Genomic DNA, 19,374 nt, shown 5'->3' on the forward strand with positions numbered 1-19,374 from the left:
GGGAACAACCTGTCTACATGTGGCCAGATAGAACAAGGAGGTGTGGTTTGCTCTCAAGTTTTATGGTCTTGAGGGGAGGAGGCCCTCCTGTAACTATGGTGACCTTAATGGTTGCTGATGGGCTTTTCCTAGACACCTGAATGGATTCCCAGGTTCAGACAATAGGTGAGGCTGACTCAGTAATGTTTGTCAGGATAGGTCAGGATGAGTTTAATGATTATAATCAATTTAGTCTGGATACTCTGAGAAGGAGTCAAGGTGGAAGACAAAGGATGTCTACAACGTGACAGACATTAGCACAGAAGTAAATAAAGGAGCTGAGTTGGAGTATGGAGCCCAGGAGATGGGCCATTAATCAGTAGCCGAGGATTAAGCCATGTGTCATATATACCTGTGAACCCCATTGTTCTTGTGCATTCTGTTGGGGTGGGGGAGAGGACAGACCAGGAGGATGCCTATGTTGTAATCAGAGCCAGGCCCAAGCATGTTTCTCTGATACTTTGCAGAGAAATGTTCTCCCTTGGCCTGTTTTCTGATAAGCAGCATTCATTTTGGTTTCCTTAGCTGGGACCCCATTATCCAGTGGGGTACCCCAATAGAGGCAGTGTCTCCCAAAGTGTCTCCCAAAGCAGCTCTTTCAAGAACTGTGGCTGACCAAGGTCACTCAGCAGGTGCCATGTGGAGCAATGGGGAATCAAAATTGGTTCTCCCAGATTAGAGGTCGCTCATTTAACCACTACACCAAGCCGGATCTCTTCTTCTTCTTCTTGAAGTATTATTATTTCAAAAAGATTCCACATCTTCTTGCAATTTTCCTTTTTGTTGTTTTATGTTATCACCTAATAAGTATTTTGTCACAGCTGTTTTATTGCTGGATTCTCTGGATTAATCCATGCACTTCTTTGGATTGTAGAATTTAAGTGCAATTCCAGTAGATCTCTTAGACAATTTCCATCTGTATCACCTAATAAATTACTTCCTTTTCTCTTCACAACAGGCTGCATACTTCATGAGCCAGTTTGGTGTAGTGGTTAAGAGCAGTGTCTTTCACAAACAATGCAACAGTCTCAAAATCTCAGAGATAAAAAGCACTGTTGTATACAACAAATGAGACAGGTCAGTTAGCATGACTAATTTACCTTTAATTGCTTGCATAATGTTTGCACACCGCAGACCTCCTGAGCTGGTGTTGTGCAGTTGTTCGGTGGGTACTCATAGACAAACTTAATAGCATTGCATGGAGCATATTCAGCAGTATAGAATCACTGTCTTGATACATAGTGGTGCACTTAGGCAACAGTACTGTAGGACCTAGTAATATCAGATACCTAGACATCTGTCAACCGTGCCATTATGCTGTTTACACACAGAAAATAGTCCATTCTTTATGAAAAAGAATAAATGGACAAAAATCTGATAAAAGATAGAAACATTAAGAAACTAGTGGGAGAACACCTCCATCAGGATGCTTTGCTGCTAACCTGAAACTCACAACTTTTCCATGAAAAAAATTCAGAGGAGACTCCAGCAGGAATCTGCTGAAAGAGAATTCATTATGAAGCTTGGCACCGCTTCATTAGGCCTCAAGTAAAAACAATGGTTTCCTATCCCAATGCAAGTGTTGAATTAGTTTAGAAAGCTGAGAAGCATTATGGTCTCAATTATTATTGATTTCGGGAATGGTCACTGTTCGTGTATACAATTATGCCTTCTATATCCTTAAATTAATTGCTGGAAGCATAGGCAGGATGATGCTGTTGCAGTCTTCCTGTTAGTGGGCTTCCTAGAAGTGATTGGCCACTGTGTGAAGAGAATTCTGGACTACATGGGCCCAGGGTCGGGGCTAAGGGTTCTGCTGCTAGAGGCAGACACCTGCGCTGTGCCCTCCACCCTCCCAGCTCCCTCTCTTTTTTTTGTGCATGCGCAATAGTGCACGCCATGAGGCTGCTTTTATTGTGTTTATTTTTTGCTGGTCATCAACTATAATAACTCAATCAGTAAGTCTGTCATAATACTATCAACAGCACAAATGAACACAGAATCCAATTGAATTAAGATTTAATCACATATATGAAACCCACACCCAGATAACAGCTACAGGTGATAAAGAGGCATAATAAAATCCACGGAGCAAACAAATATGTAAAGAAGGATGCTTACTTTCTGCAGTGAGATAAGAATCCCAGGATTTAATGAGACCAAATTCTACAATTTGCAAATGAGTTCCAGTGACAGCTTTCTTTTCAGCTCCCCACAGAATGTTCCGGGAGATTTAAATTATCCTACAGGCTTTTGATTATTAAGTTTTTAATATCCCATTTGTTTCTTTTTATCTTTTGCACTGGGACTGACCTGTTCATCAATACAAATGGTAAACAGGGATTACTGTTGTGAAGTGACATATATTGCAGCAGAAGACTTGCAAGTAAACATGCTCTTGATGATAGGACTTACATTACCTGAGAAGGCAAGGGGACAGCCCCAGCAGGGCTTGTTAAATGGGTGTATCCCTAAGTTTGTTCTTCCATTTGATGGTTCACAGTTGCAGTTGAGTAGTTTCTTTAGTCTGGGGAGTTATTTGTAAGCTAAAACAAATATACAAGGCATACACAACTGAAGAATCATTTCCCAGCATGGGCTGCAGATCTTCAGTGATGCACTTGAGAATTTCAATTGACAACTATACATGAAAAGTCTTACTTTTCTCCAGGGTTTATCCCACAATAGTTGTTTCTGGGCACCTGTTGGCCTTGTCAAGCTATTCTTCCCTTCTCTGGATAAGCATTGTAGTTTTAAGCAGGGCTTGAATTCAGCAGGAGCTCACAGAAGCGCAGCTCCTGAACCTCCAGCCAGGGTCTGCATGCAGTGCGAAGTTCTCTCCCTGCTGCACACAGATCCCGGGGCATATGCAAATGAGATATGCTACTGAGCTCCTGCACCTTTTTTTCTACAAAACAACCCCTGGTTTTAAGAATACCTGATATGAAGCACACCATGTGAGCTGTTGTCTATGCTACATAAGTCAGTCTTTGTCTGCAGGACTAGAATAAATGCAATATTATTTTAGGGCTTGGCTGTAGACAATGGATCATGTGTTATACTTTGGATAAAAGCTAAAAGCCTGTTGGTATGTATAGCAGTCTGCTGGTCTCTGATCTAAGGTTGAAATAGCCTGGGCCAGCCATCTAGGTCAAAGGTTAAGAGGTAAAAATCACTGAAATTCTAATTTTAAAAAATCAAGCACCTATTTCCTATGGTTTCAGATGATTAAAATGTTATTCATATGTCTCAAGCAGAGGACAGAAGCAAAGAAACCATTTGCTGGACACACATAGTTTAGCGCACTGTGAAGAATAAACTGCAGCATATCACACAGTTGCAATCCAACATCCTTTATGGATTGTGACTGATTCTTAGTGACTGCAGCACCCTTTTTGGCAATTCAGTTGCAATATCTGTTAATCTGCTTTATGATACAGTTAAGATTATAAGGAAAGCAAAGTCGCTTATCAACAGTTTGACACTATGCATTCCTGATTACTGATGCACACATTATGTCAACAAATTTGGAAAACGCAAAAGAGGCCACAGGATTGGAAAAACTCAGTTTATATTCCAGTCCCAAAGAAGGGTAATGCCAAGGAATGTTTAAACTATCACACCATTGCACTAATTTCACATGCCAGCAAGGTCATGTTAAAGATCCTACAAGCTAGGCTTCAGCAGTATGTCGATCGGGAACTACCAGAAATTCAAGCTGGGTTTCGGAGAGGTAGAGGAACTAGAGATCAAATTGCCAACGTTCACTGGATTATGGAGAAAGCACGAGAGTATCTGAAAAAATATCTATTTCTGTTTCATTGACTATGCTCAAGCCTTTGATTGTGCGGATCACAAGAAGAAGATGATATTGGATTTATATCCCGCCCTCCACTCAGAAGAGTCTCAGAGCGGCTCACAATCTCCTTTACCTTCCTCCCCCACAACAGACACCCTGTGAGGTGGGTGGGGCTGGAGAGGGCTCTTACAGCAGCTGCCCTTTCAAGGACAACCTCTGCCAGAGCTATGGCTGACCCAAGGCCATGCTAGCAGCTGCAAGTGGAGGAGTGGGGAATCAAACCCGGTTCTCCCAGATAAGAGTCCACACACTTAACCACTACACCAGACTGGCTCTCCACAACAAACTGTGGCAAGTCCTTAAAGAGATGGGAGTACCAGACCACCTCACATGTCTCCTTAGAAACCTATATAAGGGTCAAGAAGCAACTGTCAGAACGGGATATGGAACAACTGATTGGTTTAGAATAGGAAAAGGATGTATATTGTCACCCTGCTTATTTAATTTATATGCAGAGTACATCATGTGGAATGCTGGCCTGGATTAAGCACAAACTGGAATTAAGATTGCTGGGAAAAACATCAACAACCTCAGATATGCAGATGATACCACTCTAATGGCAGAAAGTGAAAACCTAAAGAACCTCTTGTTGAGAGTGAAAGAGGAGAGCACAAAAGTAGGCTTGAAACTTAACATCAAAAGAACTAAAATCATGGCATCCGGCCCCATCACACCATGGCAAATAGAAGGGGAAGACATTGGAAGTAGTGACAGACTTCACATTTCTGGGATCCAAAATCACTGCAGATGGTGACTGCAGCCATGAAATTAAAAGACGTTTGCTCCTTGGGAGGACAGCTATGGTGAACCTGGGTAGTATAATAAAAAGTAGAGACATCACCCTGCCAACAAAAGTCCGTATAGTCAAGGTGATGGTATTCCCAGTAGTAATATATGGCTGTGAGAGCTGGACCATAAGGAAGGCCAAGCGCAGAAGAATAGATGCTTTTGAGCTGTGGTGTTGGAGAAGAATCTTGAGAGTCCCTTGGACTTCAAGAAGATCAGATCAGTCAGTCCTAAGGGAAATCAACACAGACTGTTCCCTGGAAGGTCAGATGCTGAAGCTGAAGCTCAAATACTTTGGCCACCAAATGAGCACTCACTGGAGAAGATCCTGATGCTGGGAAAGATCGAAGGCAAAAGAAGAAGGGGACAGCAAAAGATGAGATGGCTGGACAGCATTACTGATGTAACAAACACGAATATGAGCAGACTTCGGAGGATGGTGGAAGACAGGAGCGCCTGGTGTGACTTTGTCCATGGGGTCGCAAAGAGTCGGTCTCGACTGTGCGATTGAGCAACAACAATAACAAAATTGCTGATTACTGAAGGTAAGGAGCAATTCTGGTAAATTATCTTCAGGGCAGGGTGCTAGGGCGCAGTAATGTTTAAAATCGTTTTTAGGCAATAAACATGGGATTCCAGGAAATGTCACTATCACACCCTCTTCTATGGTGACGCCAGCCTATCGCCTCCTGCCTCAGCGAGGGCAGCTAAATATACGTTAGTCTCTTCGGGGTTCTGATACGGTAGATGAACAGGGGACCACTGTGGATTTAAAGTTTTTCCCAATCACATAGGCACCAGAGAATGTAACAGCAAACTATAGTACTTTATTTACAAAATAGGCTTTGACTGGGGGATGGGATGTATATACAGAGGCTAGTTTGTATCTTGTAGGACTAACATTTTCTATACAGTATGTCGGCTAGACCCTCCAGCAATGCTCTGAGGTATTTCAGGGTACACAGTTCTTCTTTTAATCCACTCTCCTAAACTTTAAACTCTTGGGCTTTGAGTGCCTGGTCCCTCGAGTCGTCTGGTTTGACAAGCTCCAGCTCTCCTGACTCCCTCAGACCCACGGCTCTCCCTCAGCCACCTTATAAACTCCTAGGAGCAGTGTATCATATGTCTGTGACCACTAAGGTCTTCCACTTAGACACTCTGTCACCTTCCTCTTCCTTAGAGGGTACTTGTGTCCTAGAGATATGCCTCACGCTCAGCCACCTGGATGATTTCACAGAGTATATATAGAGCTTCACTTCACACCAAGCCTCTCTCACACACTCTGAGTCCAACTCTCCCTTTCTGAACGTTTTTTCCTTCCTGACAGTTAACCTCTGAGCCGTTAGCTGTCACTCAGGACTTGAGAGTTCTGAGCACCCCTGGCCCCCACCTTCGGGTCACATGACTCAGGGCTCTCTGAGTCCTCAGCTTCTCCATTAACCCTTTGATTCCATCACAGTCACTATCTTGGTTACTCTTGTGCTTGTGTCCCATGGCGAGTAAGAGCTTAAGCTCTGGATCAGGGGTGGCCAAGTAGCTCAGGAGCCACATGTGGCTCTTTCACACATATTGTGTTGTTCTTGAAGCCCCCACCACCCCCTCTGCTGGCTTGGAGAAGGCATTTGCCTCTCTAAATCACTTCTCCAAGCCAAGCCAGTTGGCACCTTGGAGAATGCATTTAAACTTAAAGTTGCTTACTTTCCACCTCTCCTTCCCCCCAAATCTATTTGCCTTTTCTCCTTCCTTCCTTAAGGCTCTCAAACTATGAGTTCGTGTGTTGCGGCTCTCAAACATATGCCATTTATTCTATGTGGGCTCTTACATTAAGCAAGTTTGGCCACCCCTCCTCTGGAACATATAGTCAATAGCACACTTTTCTTCTCAGCAATGAACTGTACCACTGATACAACCACGCACCTGTATGCAACAATGTCCCCCACCCCGGCTTGTGCGTCCGTCCTATTTACAAAAACGCACCACCACCTGCCTGTCGTTACCTTGGTTACCGGCAGGCTTAGACCTTCCAGGCAGGCTGGGTCCGCCCTCGTCCCGCCCCCCGGCCAATGGACGGACTGTGGTGAAGAAGCGAGGCTCTCTTTGTTCAGCCATTTCAGGGACAGGAGTCTTGCTGGTGCTGGAGTGAAGGGGGGGGGGGATTCTTTCCTCGCTTGCCTCTACCCTGCAGTGGGGCTCTGGGACTGTGTGGGTAGGTAGCTGAGTGCGAGGGTCGTTTCGAGGCCACGGGAACGCCTGCTATGGATTGTTTACGGCTATGAAGGCGTGAATAGTTTCGAGGCTCCTAACAAGGGAGGGTGGACGCTGTGGAAGAAAAAAAGGGGCATTTCTCGGCCGGCCATTTCATCACCGCTTGTGACTTTATTGGCACCTTGGTTACCAATGGCAGCAGGTATGGCTGCCAGGGGGCGGACGATGCGTGTGTGGCCTTGGCCAATGGCTATCTAGCAAAGTCGCTTTTAAACTATTGGTTGGTTCCGTGCTTGAGATCGTCTCCTCGGTTTTATAATTCGGTGCGGGGACGGAAGGAAGGGGGCGGGGCTGTTTTTAGACTCATTTTCTTTTGGGTCTTTGCGGCCTGCCCAGCATTTCCTTTTCTGCGTATTTGAGACTTCTAGCTTTTTGTCTTCTTTCACTCCAAAAGAGGGGCTGTAAAGGTTTTCCTTTTCTAGTTGGGAAAGGACGAGAGGTAACCTAGCTTGGAGTTGTATGACCTTTAGTGCATCATGTCAGCGCAACAGATTGCCCCTTTCTCCCTGATGGAAAGGGCCCACCACCTTTTGTGATGCTGCTGAATCTGGTTCCGTGGTCTTTCGCTTCAAGGTAGTTTCATGAGGGATTCAAAAGCATTGAAAACTGTACCGTAGGTAGGGTTTAAAACCAATAACAAAATTAACTTCTCTTACTTGTGGGGAATTACATCCTTATTGAAATTATTATTTCCATATAGGAGTTCAGATAGCTTTTTTACATGTTCTGTATAGCTACAGAAGTTATGTTAGGTGGGATCCTGTATTTTCCCAAGTCTTAGTGCAGTGATTTTAGTGTTTCTGCCTTCAAAAACCAACTCTGAACTAATTATATTCTCTAGTAGATAAGAATTGTAGATTGTAATGTAATTAATAGTAGAATGTAATTTCTGTCTTTGCTCTTTTTGTTTTTATTTGTCTAAAAATAATATATATGAAAAATAGTAGAATGCGATGTAATTTGGAATGGTAGATTGGAATGTACTTCTCTGGTCTTGAGATAGGGAAGATACACAGCCAATTGCCCCTACCCCCTTCAAACAAGATGTAGTAAGGCCACTTCCATGCTTGAGGAGCGTGATGGCAGGGTCTCAGTTAATTACTCTCAGCATTCCACAATTAAAGATATATCTGTCATCAGTCTCCAGTCTGACATTTCTTTCCTTTACTTGTTTTCCCCAGAATTAAACTCAAATGGTAACCATATAAACTAAGCTTGTTATTCTTGTTTAGTCTTTGAATCTGTTAAACATCTTCATGATGTTGTTTGCTAACTTACTATTCACCCTCCACCTATATTTATAGACTGGTAAATATCTGAAGTGTGCATGCACACGAAAGTTTATACCTTGAATAAAAGAACAACAAAGTTTTATTCATGGTTTCTAAACGTTTTCGCTGCAGACTTTTTATGGGGTGGTTTGCCATTGCCTTCCTCAGTCATCTACCCTTTCCCCCGAGCAAGCTGGGTACTAATTTTACCGACCTTGGAAGGATGGAAGGCTGAGTCAACCTGAAGCCAACTACCTGAATCCAGCTTCTGCTGGGATTGAACTCAGGTCTGCTGTGAAAATGTCATGATGCGACATCACCCCAGAGTCAGAAATGACTGGTGCTTGCACAGGGGACTACCTTTACCTTTTTTAATACAAATAGTTAAACTGTGAGGGCTGGAGAATTTTTATCTGTTTTAATCCTAATTGTATTAAGTAGCTTTGTTGCATATAGGACTGCATGGAGCTATAAGGAAAGGCAATATATAACACCTCAAGTAAATAAGATAGATGAATTTAACTATTTTTTATCTTTTAAAAGGCCTCTGATTAGTGTGAGTAGAAGCTAAGGGTTAGCTTGTAGGCTGGCTGCCTGTTGACTGACTTGCAGGGCAATCTACTGCAGTCATTTTACATAGTTTGGGCTTAGCCTAGAGTAGGGTTACCAGCTCCAGGTTGGGAAGTCCTGGAGATTTGGGAGGGGAGCATTGGGAAGGAAAGTAGCCTCAGCAGAATATAGTGCCATAGGCTCCACTATCCAAAACAGCCATTTTCTTCAGGGAAACTAATCCCTGTCATATGGAGAGCAGGTGCAATTCTAGGTGATCTCCAGTTCCGCTGGACAAAATGTCTGCTTTGGAGGGTTGAGTCTATGACATTATGCCCTTCTGAGGTCTCTCCTCTCCTCATACCCCACTGTCCCCAGGCCACACCCCGAAATTTTGAGAAATTTCCTAACCTGGACTTTGCAAGTTTAGCCTAGAGTAATTCTGCATAGGGTTGCACTATCAGTTCTGTTCGTACCTTCAAACCATGTTGATGGAACATGTGGAAGAGAAGCAAGATTGTACTCCTCACCTTCATCAGATGATGTGAATTGAACCCAAGCAGTATACAGTTTTGCATTTATAGACTCTTTGGCAGAAAAAATAGGATCCTTAGTTGTGCATAGTGAGCCTACACACACATACAGACTTTTGCTCCAAGTCCCATGTTTGCATATGTGATCATTCACACCTTCCGCTGAATGTATGAGGTCAGGCCACCAGTGGGCACTATTTTCCGCCTTACCTCCACTTGTATAGATAATGTGGTTTAAATGAATATGGCCCTGCTGTAGAAAAAGCTTTCAAAAGGGAGGGGGCATTTGTTGGGGGAGGAGAAACTCTCCCTTGTCACCTGTTTCATTAGTGCTATGAGAGAAAGATACAGGAGTTACATTTATGTTTGGAAACTGCAGTGGTTTGTTATATGATGAAGTTAGATATACATGTCATTAGGAGTATTCAGAAATGCTTGGAAATGCATTTAATTCTAGGTATAAACTTTTGTGTGCATGCACACTGTTTTTTTAGATCCAGGTGGGTAGCTGTGTTGTTCTGAAGCAATAACATTTGAGTCCAGTGGCACCTTTAAGATCAATGAAGTTTTATTCTGGGTATGAGAACCAGTTTGGTGTAGTGGTTAAGTGCCTGGACTCTTATCTGGGAGAACCGGGTTTGATTCCCCACTCCTTCACTTGCACCTGTTGGAATGGCCTTGGGTCAGCCATAGCTCTGGCAGAGGTTGTCCTTGAAAAGGGCAGCTGCTGTGAGAGCCCTCCTAGCTCCACCCACCTAACAGGGTGTTTGTTGGGGGAGAAGATATATAGAAGATTGTAAGCTGCTCTGAGACTCTGATTCAGAGAGAAGGGAGGGGTATAAATCTGCAATTCTTCTTCTGTGCAAGCACACTTCATCAGATAGAGGTGAAACAGAATTTAGAGTCAAGATGCATAAGTAATAGGTGATTATAGCTGAGATTGAATATAAGAGAGATCTTTGAATGGCAGTAAAATAGCAAGCAAATACAAGAGTTAACAAGCAGGTGTGGGAACAAGGTTTGAGTCCAGTGGTACCTACAAATCAAGTCAAGTTCCATTATGGGTATAAGCAAGAACTGAGATACTTCGTATGTTCACTCCCTAAGATTAATTGAAACAGATTTCTTCAAATATTACATATAGGTAAGGGGTGTGTGTGTTAAATTGCCAGGAAGAGCTAATTGGAGTAAAAATGTCTAAGTAACTGAGCGATACATACTGTTAAGACTGGAATAATACATTAGGTGAAAATCACAGTAAATTGGTATACATATAATGAAGCAATTAACGACAGATGCGAGAACTAAGTTTGAGTCCAGTGGCACCATTTAGAACAACATAGTTTGATTTCTAGGTATAAGTGAGAACTGAGTGACTTAGCGTGTGTAGTGAGAGAAGCCAATATCTCTTTTAAATCCTGGAGGTTCCATTGTTCTGAGCATTGTAATTTCTTGCAATTCAGCAGTCTTCTATTCCCATCTGTTTCTGATGTTCCTTTGCATTAAAGCAGCAACTTTTATGTCCCCCATATGATGAAAGTACTCCTTCAGGCACAGATGGTAGAAAAGGTGTAGTGTATTGTGCTATATGAAGTAGCACCGCGTGGCCATGCAGCAGAGGCGTCCAGGGGAAGTCCCTTGGTCACTCTGCGCAGCGTGGGAAGATCTCCGCCAATCAAGACCAATGGCAGGAAGTTTGACTGGCCAGGATTGGACTGGCCAGCTGGAGGGCTGTTCCGGGGAAAATGTATATAAAGCGGGTCCTGGCCCGCGTTGCCCTGTTCTGTGATGTATCTTCTAATAAAGTATGTTGCCTTCTGCATGTCTCGTCACTGAGTACATTACAAAAGGTCTTTCAGATCCCCAGACACAAATCTGACTTCAAGAATGGCAAGACTGAGAAACCTGTAGGAGAACACTTGAACCGTCCAGGAGACTCAATGGGGACCTCAGAGTAGCTGTTTTATTTAACAGTTGCTTTGAATGCACAGCAACTGTTTTCTAGCTCAGAGACTCCAGCCATTCATTTACCATACAAAGGTATCTGTGATGCCATAATTTTGTAAATTTCAGTATAATGTTACCCTTATGAATAAGGCAGAAACAAGACACCTATAAATGAATATCCAGGGAAACTTTTTAAAAAGTTCCCCTAAGCTTTTCTACGTTGCATTTTATTGTCAAATCTGTGATCATTAGTTTATCCTATGCATATCCTATGCAAATATGCATATTTGCAGATCTTAAAGTGACTATTCTAAAAGTGAAATTCAAAAACGACACAGCAAGAGGCTGCTGAGATACCACTATAACCACTGGCCAACTCCCACCTTTTCCTGGGTTTGGCCCAGCCCAGGGACATTGTTAGGGGGGTTCCCACTAAATTTCTGGGGAGCTTCTCCCTAAATCTTCCATGGCACCACCTCCATAGGTAGTAATAATGGAGGCCCCTCCCTGTGATGTCACTGGCTCCTCCCTATGATGTCATTGGATCACAGTTCTTTTAGGGACCTATCTTAGCAATGCCTCTGGCTGAGCCTCAGCCCTCCCCCTCTGGAAATTGGAAAGTCTATGCCTCTGAGCAAAGGAGTGGAAGGAGTTAACAAGTACTTTTTGGTTTAGGAGCTTTACTAATTATCTGTGAAGGGTTTTTTCCTAAAGTGTGGCAAGCATATCTTGCTGCTGTTCCTCCACCTACCCACCAGTTGTCCTGAAAGTGTTCATGCTGAATTATTCTGGAAAATAAGCCCATTAAATCTTTCTAATACATTTCTGGCTGGTTATATTCTTCTAATGGAGAAATAAGAGTATAATCTAAAATTCAGAGTGACCTATCAAGTTATTGTCCATCTTCTCAATTAATATTTAGAAATCTGAACTAGGCCGTGATTCTTTGAAATTCTATTAGAATGTTTTTCACCTATTGTTACTTTCACCTATTGTAATTGTATATTTCCAAAACAAGTTAGGAACTGACCTTCAGTGCCAGAAGCTTTCTATGGTATTCAGTAGAACAATAGCAGTTGAAAGTGAAGAGATTGCCTTTGGAGTTTGATTTTTTAAGGAAGCAAATGTGACAAAATGTATCCTATGGCATTGCACAGTGGTTTGGTTCATGTGTAATACTGAACTGTGATTTGGGAGTATAGTACATGAGGGAATTTTATGTGTGCATATGCTTTTGTCTTCCCTAACACATTCAGATTACATCCCTGATTTCCTCTTTTGCGGTGAACCATAGTTGTTGCAGCATGCAAATTCTACTTTCAGTAGTGCCTTTCAGTCTGATTTGGAGCGCTAGTGGGAACAATAGTTACCAATTCAGACATAACAGCAAACTATGATTTGCTGCAAGGATGGCTGACCTGGGTAGGACCAGAGCCATGGAGGAAGCTGGAATGCACAAGGAAAGGAAGAAACGAGTGCTTTTTTTAAATATAGGGGAACTAGACCAACGTGAGGTATAGTTTGTAGAAAAATTGCAGTTCTAATTTTGTATGATTATACACACTTTTGCACAAAGTTTGCAATATGTTAAAGGTAAGCTTAATGTTGGGCAGAAAGGAAGATTGCTACCTATAACTAAAGATGTGAGCTTAAAGGTAACTGCTAGGGAATAACGTCTATTAAAAACAATACGTTTTGCTTCTAAGGAAACAAGCTTAGGATCTGGATGTTGGATTGATAATTAGATGTTTAAAAAGAAGAGGAAAAAGAGTGCTGAAGGAGAATATGTTCTTGGCAAAGATCTGAAATAGAAACTGTGTTCAGCTATATAGAATAGCTGGCAGGAGGGCTGCTGTACAGATTGTCACAAAATGGTATGAAGAAAAGGCAGCTGAATGAAAGGAAGAGGAAATTCACATTTATATGCCTTGAGTAGATTTAACAAAAGAAGAATTACAGATTAATACCCCGCCCTTCTCCCTGAATCAGAGACTCAGAGTGGCTTACAATCTCTTATATCTTCTCCCCCCACAACAGACACCCTGTGAGGTGGATGGGGCTGAGAGGGCTCTCACAGCAGCTACCCTTTCAAGGACAACTCCTGAGATAGCTCTCTCTCTCTCTCTCGGCTTGGCTTCGCGAACGAAGATTTAAGAAGGGTGCAATAGTCCACGTTTGCTGCAGGCTCGCTGGTGGCTGACAAGACCAACCCAAAGCCATTCCAGCAGGTACAAGTGGAGGAGTGGGGAATCAAACCCAGATCTCCCAGATAAGAGTCCGCACACTTAACTACTACACCAAACTGGCTCTCTTTATTTTGTTTTAGGTAAACTCTTTCATGGGAACTCATGATTGTTATAGAGAGCTATATGCATTTTCATTTTATTTACTTCATTTAATCTTTTTCCAGCTTACATAGCTTTCCTCTCTATTTTATCCTTGCATCAGCCCTGTGAAGTGGGCTAGGCTGAGAGTAAGTGATTGGCCCAAGGTCAGTTTGCAAGATTACATGGCAGAACGGGGATTTGAACCATTTTCCTTATTTAATTTATTTTTAAAAGGGTGTTGACATAGAATTTAGGTGTAGTTTAAATGAACGTTAATCTGGTTTTTGGCAAAATTACACACAGAGACCTCAGCAAATTGGTTTCAAGATGTGTAGGCCACAGTCCAGCACACATATATACATATGCTTAAATCTTGATTTTGTTGTTGGATTGCGTTCTGAGGAAGTAGTGAAGTGCTCAGTCCATTTGGTTTCATTGATGGCTATTTTGAATAGGCCATGCTCACTGCAATGTTTTACTATATGTGATATAAAATATGCAAAACCTTAAAGTATTAAAAAGTATGTAATATTATTAAGGATTAGCAGAAAAACACAACAATTTACAAAAGAAACTGGCCTTGGAGGATGCTTCTGAGTCAAATTTCTCCATCTCTAACAATAGATTTTGTGGCAAAATTTTCCTCCAGCACTAAATTTCAAAGGAGTCTACTTTCTTCCTGTCAGCTTTCTTTATTGTCCAACTTTCATATCTGTACATAGTAATGGGAAATACTATGGCATGAATTAATTTGATCTCGGTTACCAGCAACACATCTTTACTTTTAAGGATCTTTTCTAGCTCCTTCATGGCTGCCCTTCCCAGTTTCAATCTCCTTCTAATTTCTTGGTTATAGTCTCCCTTTTGGTTAGTGGTGGAGCCAAGGAATAGAAAGTCTTAGGGATTTACCAGAACACTTCCACTCCTATGCTGACAGTTCTTCTGCTGTTGTGGAAAGTGAGGGTCTCAGGTTTGAAGGGTGTCAGTGTAAGGAGGAGTGATGTGTTCCCTTAGAGACCCCTTCCTTGAGCAACAAACCAATATCCTCTTGGACTGAGAATGCCCCTGGGGGGCTGGGAGGAGGTGTCTTCTGGTAGTGGGTGATTTGATTATTAGGGATATAGAAGTAGGCTCTGTGACAGGCATTTTGACTGCATGGTGACTTGCCTGCCTGATGAAAAGGTTGTGGCCATCACACACTGTCTAGATAGGTTAATAGATAATGCTGTAGAGGAGTCAGCATCACCAGTCATGGTGCACATTGGCTCCAATGACATTGGCAATTGTGGTCCTGGAGGTTCCTAGGCAGAAAGTTAAAGGCCAAGACCTTTTTTAAAAGGTAGCATTCTCAGAAGTGCTGCCAGTTCCCACACAAAGGGCCAGCTAGACAGTCACAAATCAGGGGTCTCAATGCATGGATGAGAAAGTGGTGCTGGGAGGAAGGGTTTAGATTTTTTTTTAGGCACTGGCGACTGTTCTGGAACAAGACAAACCTATAGAAAAGAGATAGCTTGAACGAAAAGGGAACCAGGCTGCTGGCAATTAATATCAAAATGGTGATGGAGCAGTTTTTAAGCTAATCCCAGGGGAAAGGCCAAGAGGAATTGGGGAGTCTCTGATTCCAGATAGGTCAGTCCAAAAGGATGATTGCATAAAGACTCAGGGTAATATTTATAGGCGTGTAATAGAACTTGGGAATGAGGGCACAATGGTGACTGAGGGCCATATGTGGTGACTAATGGGCCGACGTAAGCAAGGGTTACTGCAAAGGGAAACGCATTATAGGTGTCTATATGTCAGTGCTAGAAGTCTCCGAGCCAAGTTGGGGAGTTGGAGTGCTTGGTGTTCAATGACAATTTAAATATAGTAGGTATCTCAGAAACTTGGTGGAATGGGGGGAAAAAATCTTTGGGATACAGTCATTTCAGGATATAAGCTCTATAGGCAGGACAGGGAGGGTCGGGTTGGTTGTAGTGTTGCATTGTACATCAAAGAGGGCATAGAATAAAATAAGTTAGAAAACATCAGGAGAATTAACTCCACAACAGAAGTTATGTAGGTGGAATACTGAGCCCTAAGGGTTACTTAAAAGTGAGGATTCACCCACCTGATCAACTCCAACTCAGGCTGAACCTGAGTTGGAGAAGGAAATAACTAAAGCGGGTAAAGTTATTATACTGGGAGACTTCAACTACCCCTATATTGTGTGGGTAAACTTATCCTTGAGTCATGCTGTAGAAATGAGATTTTTAGACATCATAAATGACTGCACTGGAACAGTTGGTCACAGAGCCAACCAGAGGGGCCCTGATCTTGGAGATGGTTCTGGTCATATTAAACATAAATTGAAATAGGCAAGGGGCTGTGGCTCAATGGTAGAGCATCTGCTTGGCATGCAGAAGTTTCAGTCTCTGGCATCTAGTTAAAAGATCTGGCAGTAGTTAATAGGAAAGATCTCTGTCTGAGATCCTGGAGAGTCACTGCCAGTCTGTGTAGACAGTACTGACTTTGATAGACCAAGGGTCTGGTTCAGTATAAGGCAGTTTCATGTGTTCATGAGAGAGAAATGTCTTAACAGAGGCTCAGTGGTCTGTTATTTACCAGATGATGTTGTATACCATGAAAAGCCTTAGTAGCTCATTTCCACACATTAAGCTTTTATAGGACATTTTTCTTCAGGCCTGTTAGCAAACCTGAATCCAGGGACAGTGATCCTATAAAGCTATTGCTTTATGCAGTAGATTCTAGTTATTGATCCTCCCCTCCTCTCACCCATTATGTCTGCATGCCCTTTACTTTGAGAGAGAATAGTTATTATTATTTTGGAATATTATAATGATTTTTCACTTTCAGATACAAACAAAGTTCTGGTTTGTGCTGCATAATAGTGTAAACAGTTAAATGTTGCACATATCTTCAAAATACAAATTAATAAAACTGTTGTAGGACAGGATTAGGGATGCAGATTTCCTTTTAATAAAGCACCTGTTGAAACTATCAAATGTTATCATGTAAATGTTAAAACATTAAGAGGCTCTCAATCTGTTTAATTCATGTACATATTTGTATGTACTATCAGCTCTGTTGCTGATTTTTTAAAAGAGAAGTTAACTTGTCAATATGCTTTAGTGTACAGACAGTTAACTATTAGGCCAGCATTGGAAAACACATTACATAGGCACACATTATTCTGAAATACACAGGTAACTGTTTACCAGTTTCCCAAATCTTAAGTAAATGTTTAAAGGAATATATAAATGGTAAACAAATCTGTATTGTTTAATAATTTAATGTTTTACATCCTTAATTTCTGTCAGCAGAGCAGGACTTCCTCATCTTCTTGATTCTGCAGCAGCCTAGTATGATATCCAAAATGCTTATCCTGAAGGACATGGGATATCCAGAAATGTTATGAGGGGCAAACTGACACATCCCCCCCACCCCACCCTTCCATTGCAGAAATCTTCTGTGGGATTTAAGCCAATCATTTTCCTATTTTCCAATGGTAAATTCTTTCTTTCCCTTGAATTGTCTTACAAGTGGGAATCTGTACCCTGATGCATTAGAATTTTATACTGCTATCAGAAGTACATGTATGTGTGCACACTGGTAGAGAATGTGCATATTCTCATTTGCAATATGTGTGTGTTAGGTGCTGTCAGGTTGCTTCTGACTCATGGCAACCCGATGAATTAATGACCTCCAAAACATCCAATCAATAACAGCCTTGTCTTGGTCTTGCAAACTGAGGGCTGTGGCTTCCTTGATTGAGTGAATCCATCCAATGTTGGGTCTTCTTTTCCTGCTGCATTCAACTTTTCCTCGCATTGTTGTCTTTTCCAGAGAGTTTTGTCTCCACATAATGTGATCACACTACAATAGCCTTAGTTTAGTCATTTAAGCTTCTAGGGAGAGTTTGGGCTTGATTTGATCTAGAGCCCACATTTGTAATCTACACATTACCTTAACAGTAGATAAAATATTCCCTGCTCTTTGTGGTTGTAATAAATCTGCACATTGGTGACAGGACAGTTAAAATGAATTATAACAGGGATAAATGTAAAGTTATGCATTTAGGTAGCAAAAATCAAATACATTATTATAGGATGGAAGAGACTTGTCTTGACAGTAGTTTGTGCAAAAAGGATCTAGCAGTCTTCGTGGACCATACGCAGAACATGAGTCAACACTGTGATGCGGTGGCTAAAAAGGCAAATGCAATTTTGGGCTGTATTAACAGAAGTATAATTAACAGATCATGTTAATACCTCACCTAGAGTATTGTGTTTAGTTTTGGGCACCATATTTTAAGAAGGATATAGATAAACTAGAATGGGTCCAGAGGAGGGCAATAAAGATGGTGAGGGGTCTGGAGACCAAGCCCTATGAAGAAAGGTTGAAGGAGCTGGGTATATTTAGCCAGGAGCTGGCTGAGAGGAGATACGATCACCATCTTCAAGTACTTGAAGGGCTGTCATATAGAGGATGATACTGAATTGTTTTCTGTTGCCTCAGAAGGTAGGACCAGAACCAATGGGTTGAAATTAAATCAGAAGAGTTCCCAGCTCAACATGAGGAAGAACTTCCTGATAGAGTGGTTCCTCAGTGGAACAGGCTTCCTCAGGAGGTGGTGGGTTCTCCTTCCTTGGAGGTTTTTCAACAGATGCTAGATAGCCATCTGATAGCAATGCTGAACCTGTAAACTTAAGGGGGAGGTATTTGTGAATTTCTTGTGTTGTGTAGGGGGATGGACTAGGTGACCCTGGGGAGTCTCTTCCAACTCTGATTCTGTGATTTTGTAGGGATGCACACATTTTTAATGTAATAGCAGCAATCCACATGGCAAGACATGCTAAGTGTGAGTTGGGGATCACTCGTGTGTGGGCTGCCAAGAACAGCTTCCTTGTGATAGCTAAATATCTATATTAAAATCAGGCTACAAGTCTCATAATTAAAAATCCAGGTTAAAAATCCAGGTATCTCATCACCTCACCTGTAAAAATGAAAAATTGGTGCTTATGGATTTCAAGCAAAACCTAGATTTTCCATGTCTGCAACCAATACCTGTAACATATTGTTTTGCCTAAGATACAATATGTTGCCCTCTCCACAGTGATATATGTTGCAAGGGATTAAATACATCAAAACAGCATTTGGCCTGAGAGAACACCTACTTAAATCAAGTTATGATTTGTCTCAATGTCTGGCTTATTAGTGTTTCAAACTGACAGTAAGAAATAGTTTCAAGATTATTGCTAGTATACGCAGCATACATGCATTACTGAGAAAATACAGTTATGATATTGATTTGTTTATTAATCCTGTTTTCCATTGGTTAGTATGTGTGCTTCATTCTTCCTCTATGTTACAAGATTGCAAACAGATTAAAAATGGGTCAGTTTACATTAAAGGTTCACATTTAACATATCTACTGTATGAATAGATTTCTGCTTGAATCTTGCAGCCAAGGCAACAAACCAGTGGCAACTCATTTCTTTTCTGATAACGTTATAAATGGCTGTGACTCATCTGTCTTTTCAGACAGCCATTTTACTCCCACTTTACTATCATTTCTGTTCTTGATTTGTTCCTTCTCTGGAACTGAGAGCTGCTCTCAATTCAGTGTTATGAGTAATTCTTTCCATAAGGATGGCTTTATTTTATGTGCCAGTTGTAAATGTATAATATTCAGTCTGTACTATCTCTTGCACTTCATGATGTACTAAATGTACCTGGTTACACATGGTATCAAATAAAGGCTTTTAAGTTATTTCTTTAACATCATCTCTTGAACCTGT

At 41.7% G+C, this 19,374-nt stretch overlaps 1 protein-coding gene across 1 annotated transcript in view; it reads left to right on the plus strand.

Annotated features, from left to right (window-relative positions):
* The first annotated feature begins 7,069 nt into the window (after positions 1-7,069).
* Positions 7,070-19,374, plus strand: part of TNPO1 (transportin 1) — a 115,888-nt gene continuing 103,583 nt past the window's right edge. The window contains exon 1 of the mRNA XM_060235804.1: positions 7,070-7,091. The gene's annotated coding sequence lies outside the window, so the exon portion shown is untranslated. The remainder of the gene's footprint in view (positions 7,092-19,374) is intronic.

This window comes from Heteronotia binoei, chromosome 4 (assembly GCF_032191835.1).
Source record: "Heteronotia binoei isolate CCM8104 ecotype False Entrance Well chromosome 4, APGP_CSIRO_Hbin_v1, whole genome shotgun sequence".
NCBI classification, from domain to species: Eukaryota; Metazoa; Chordata; class Lepidosauria; order Squamata; family Gekkonidae; genus Heteronotia; species Heteronotia binoei.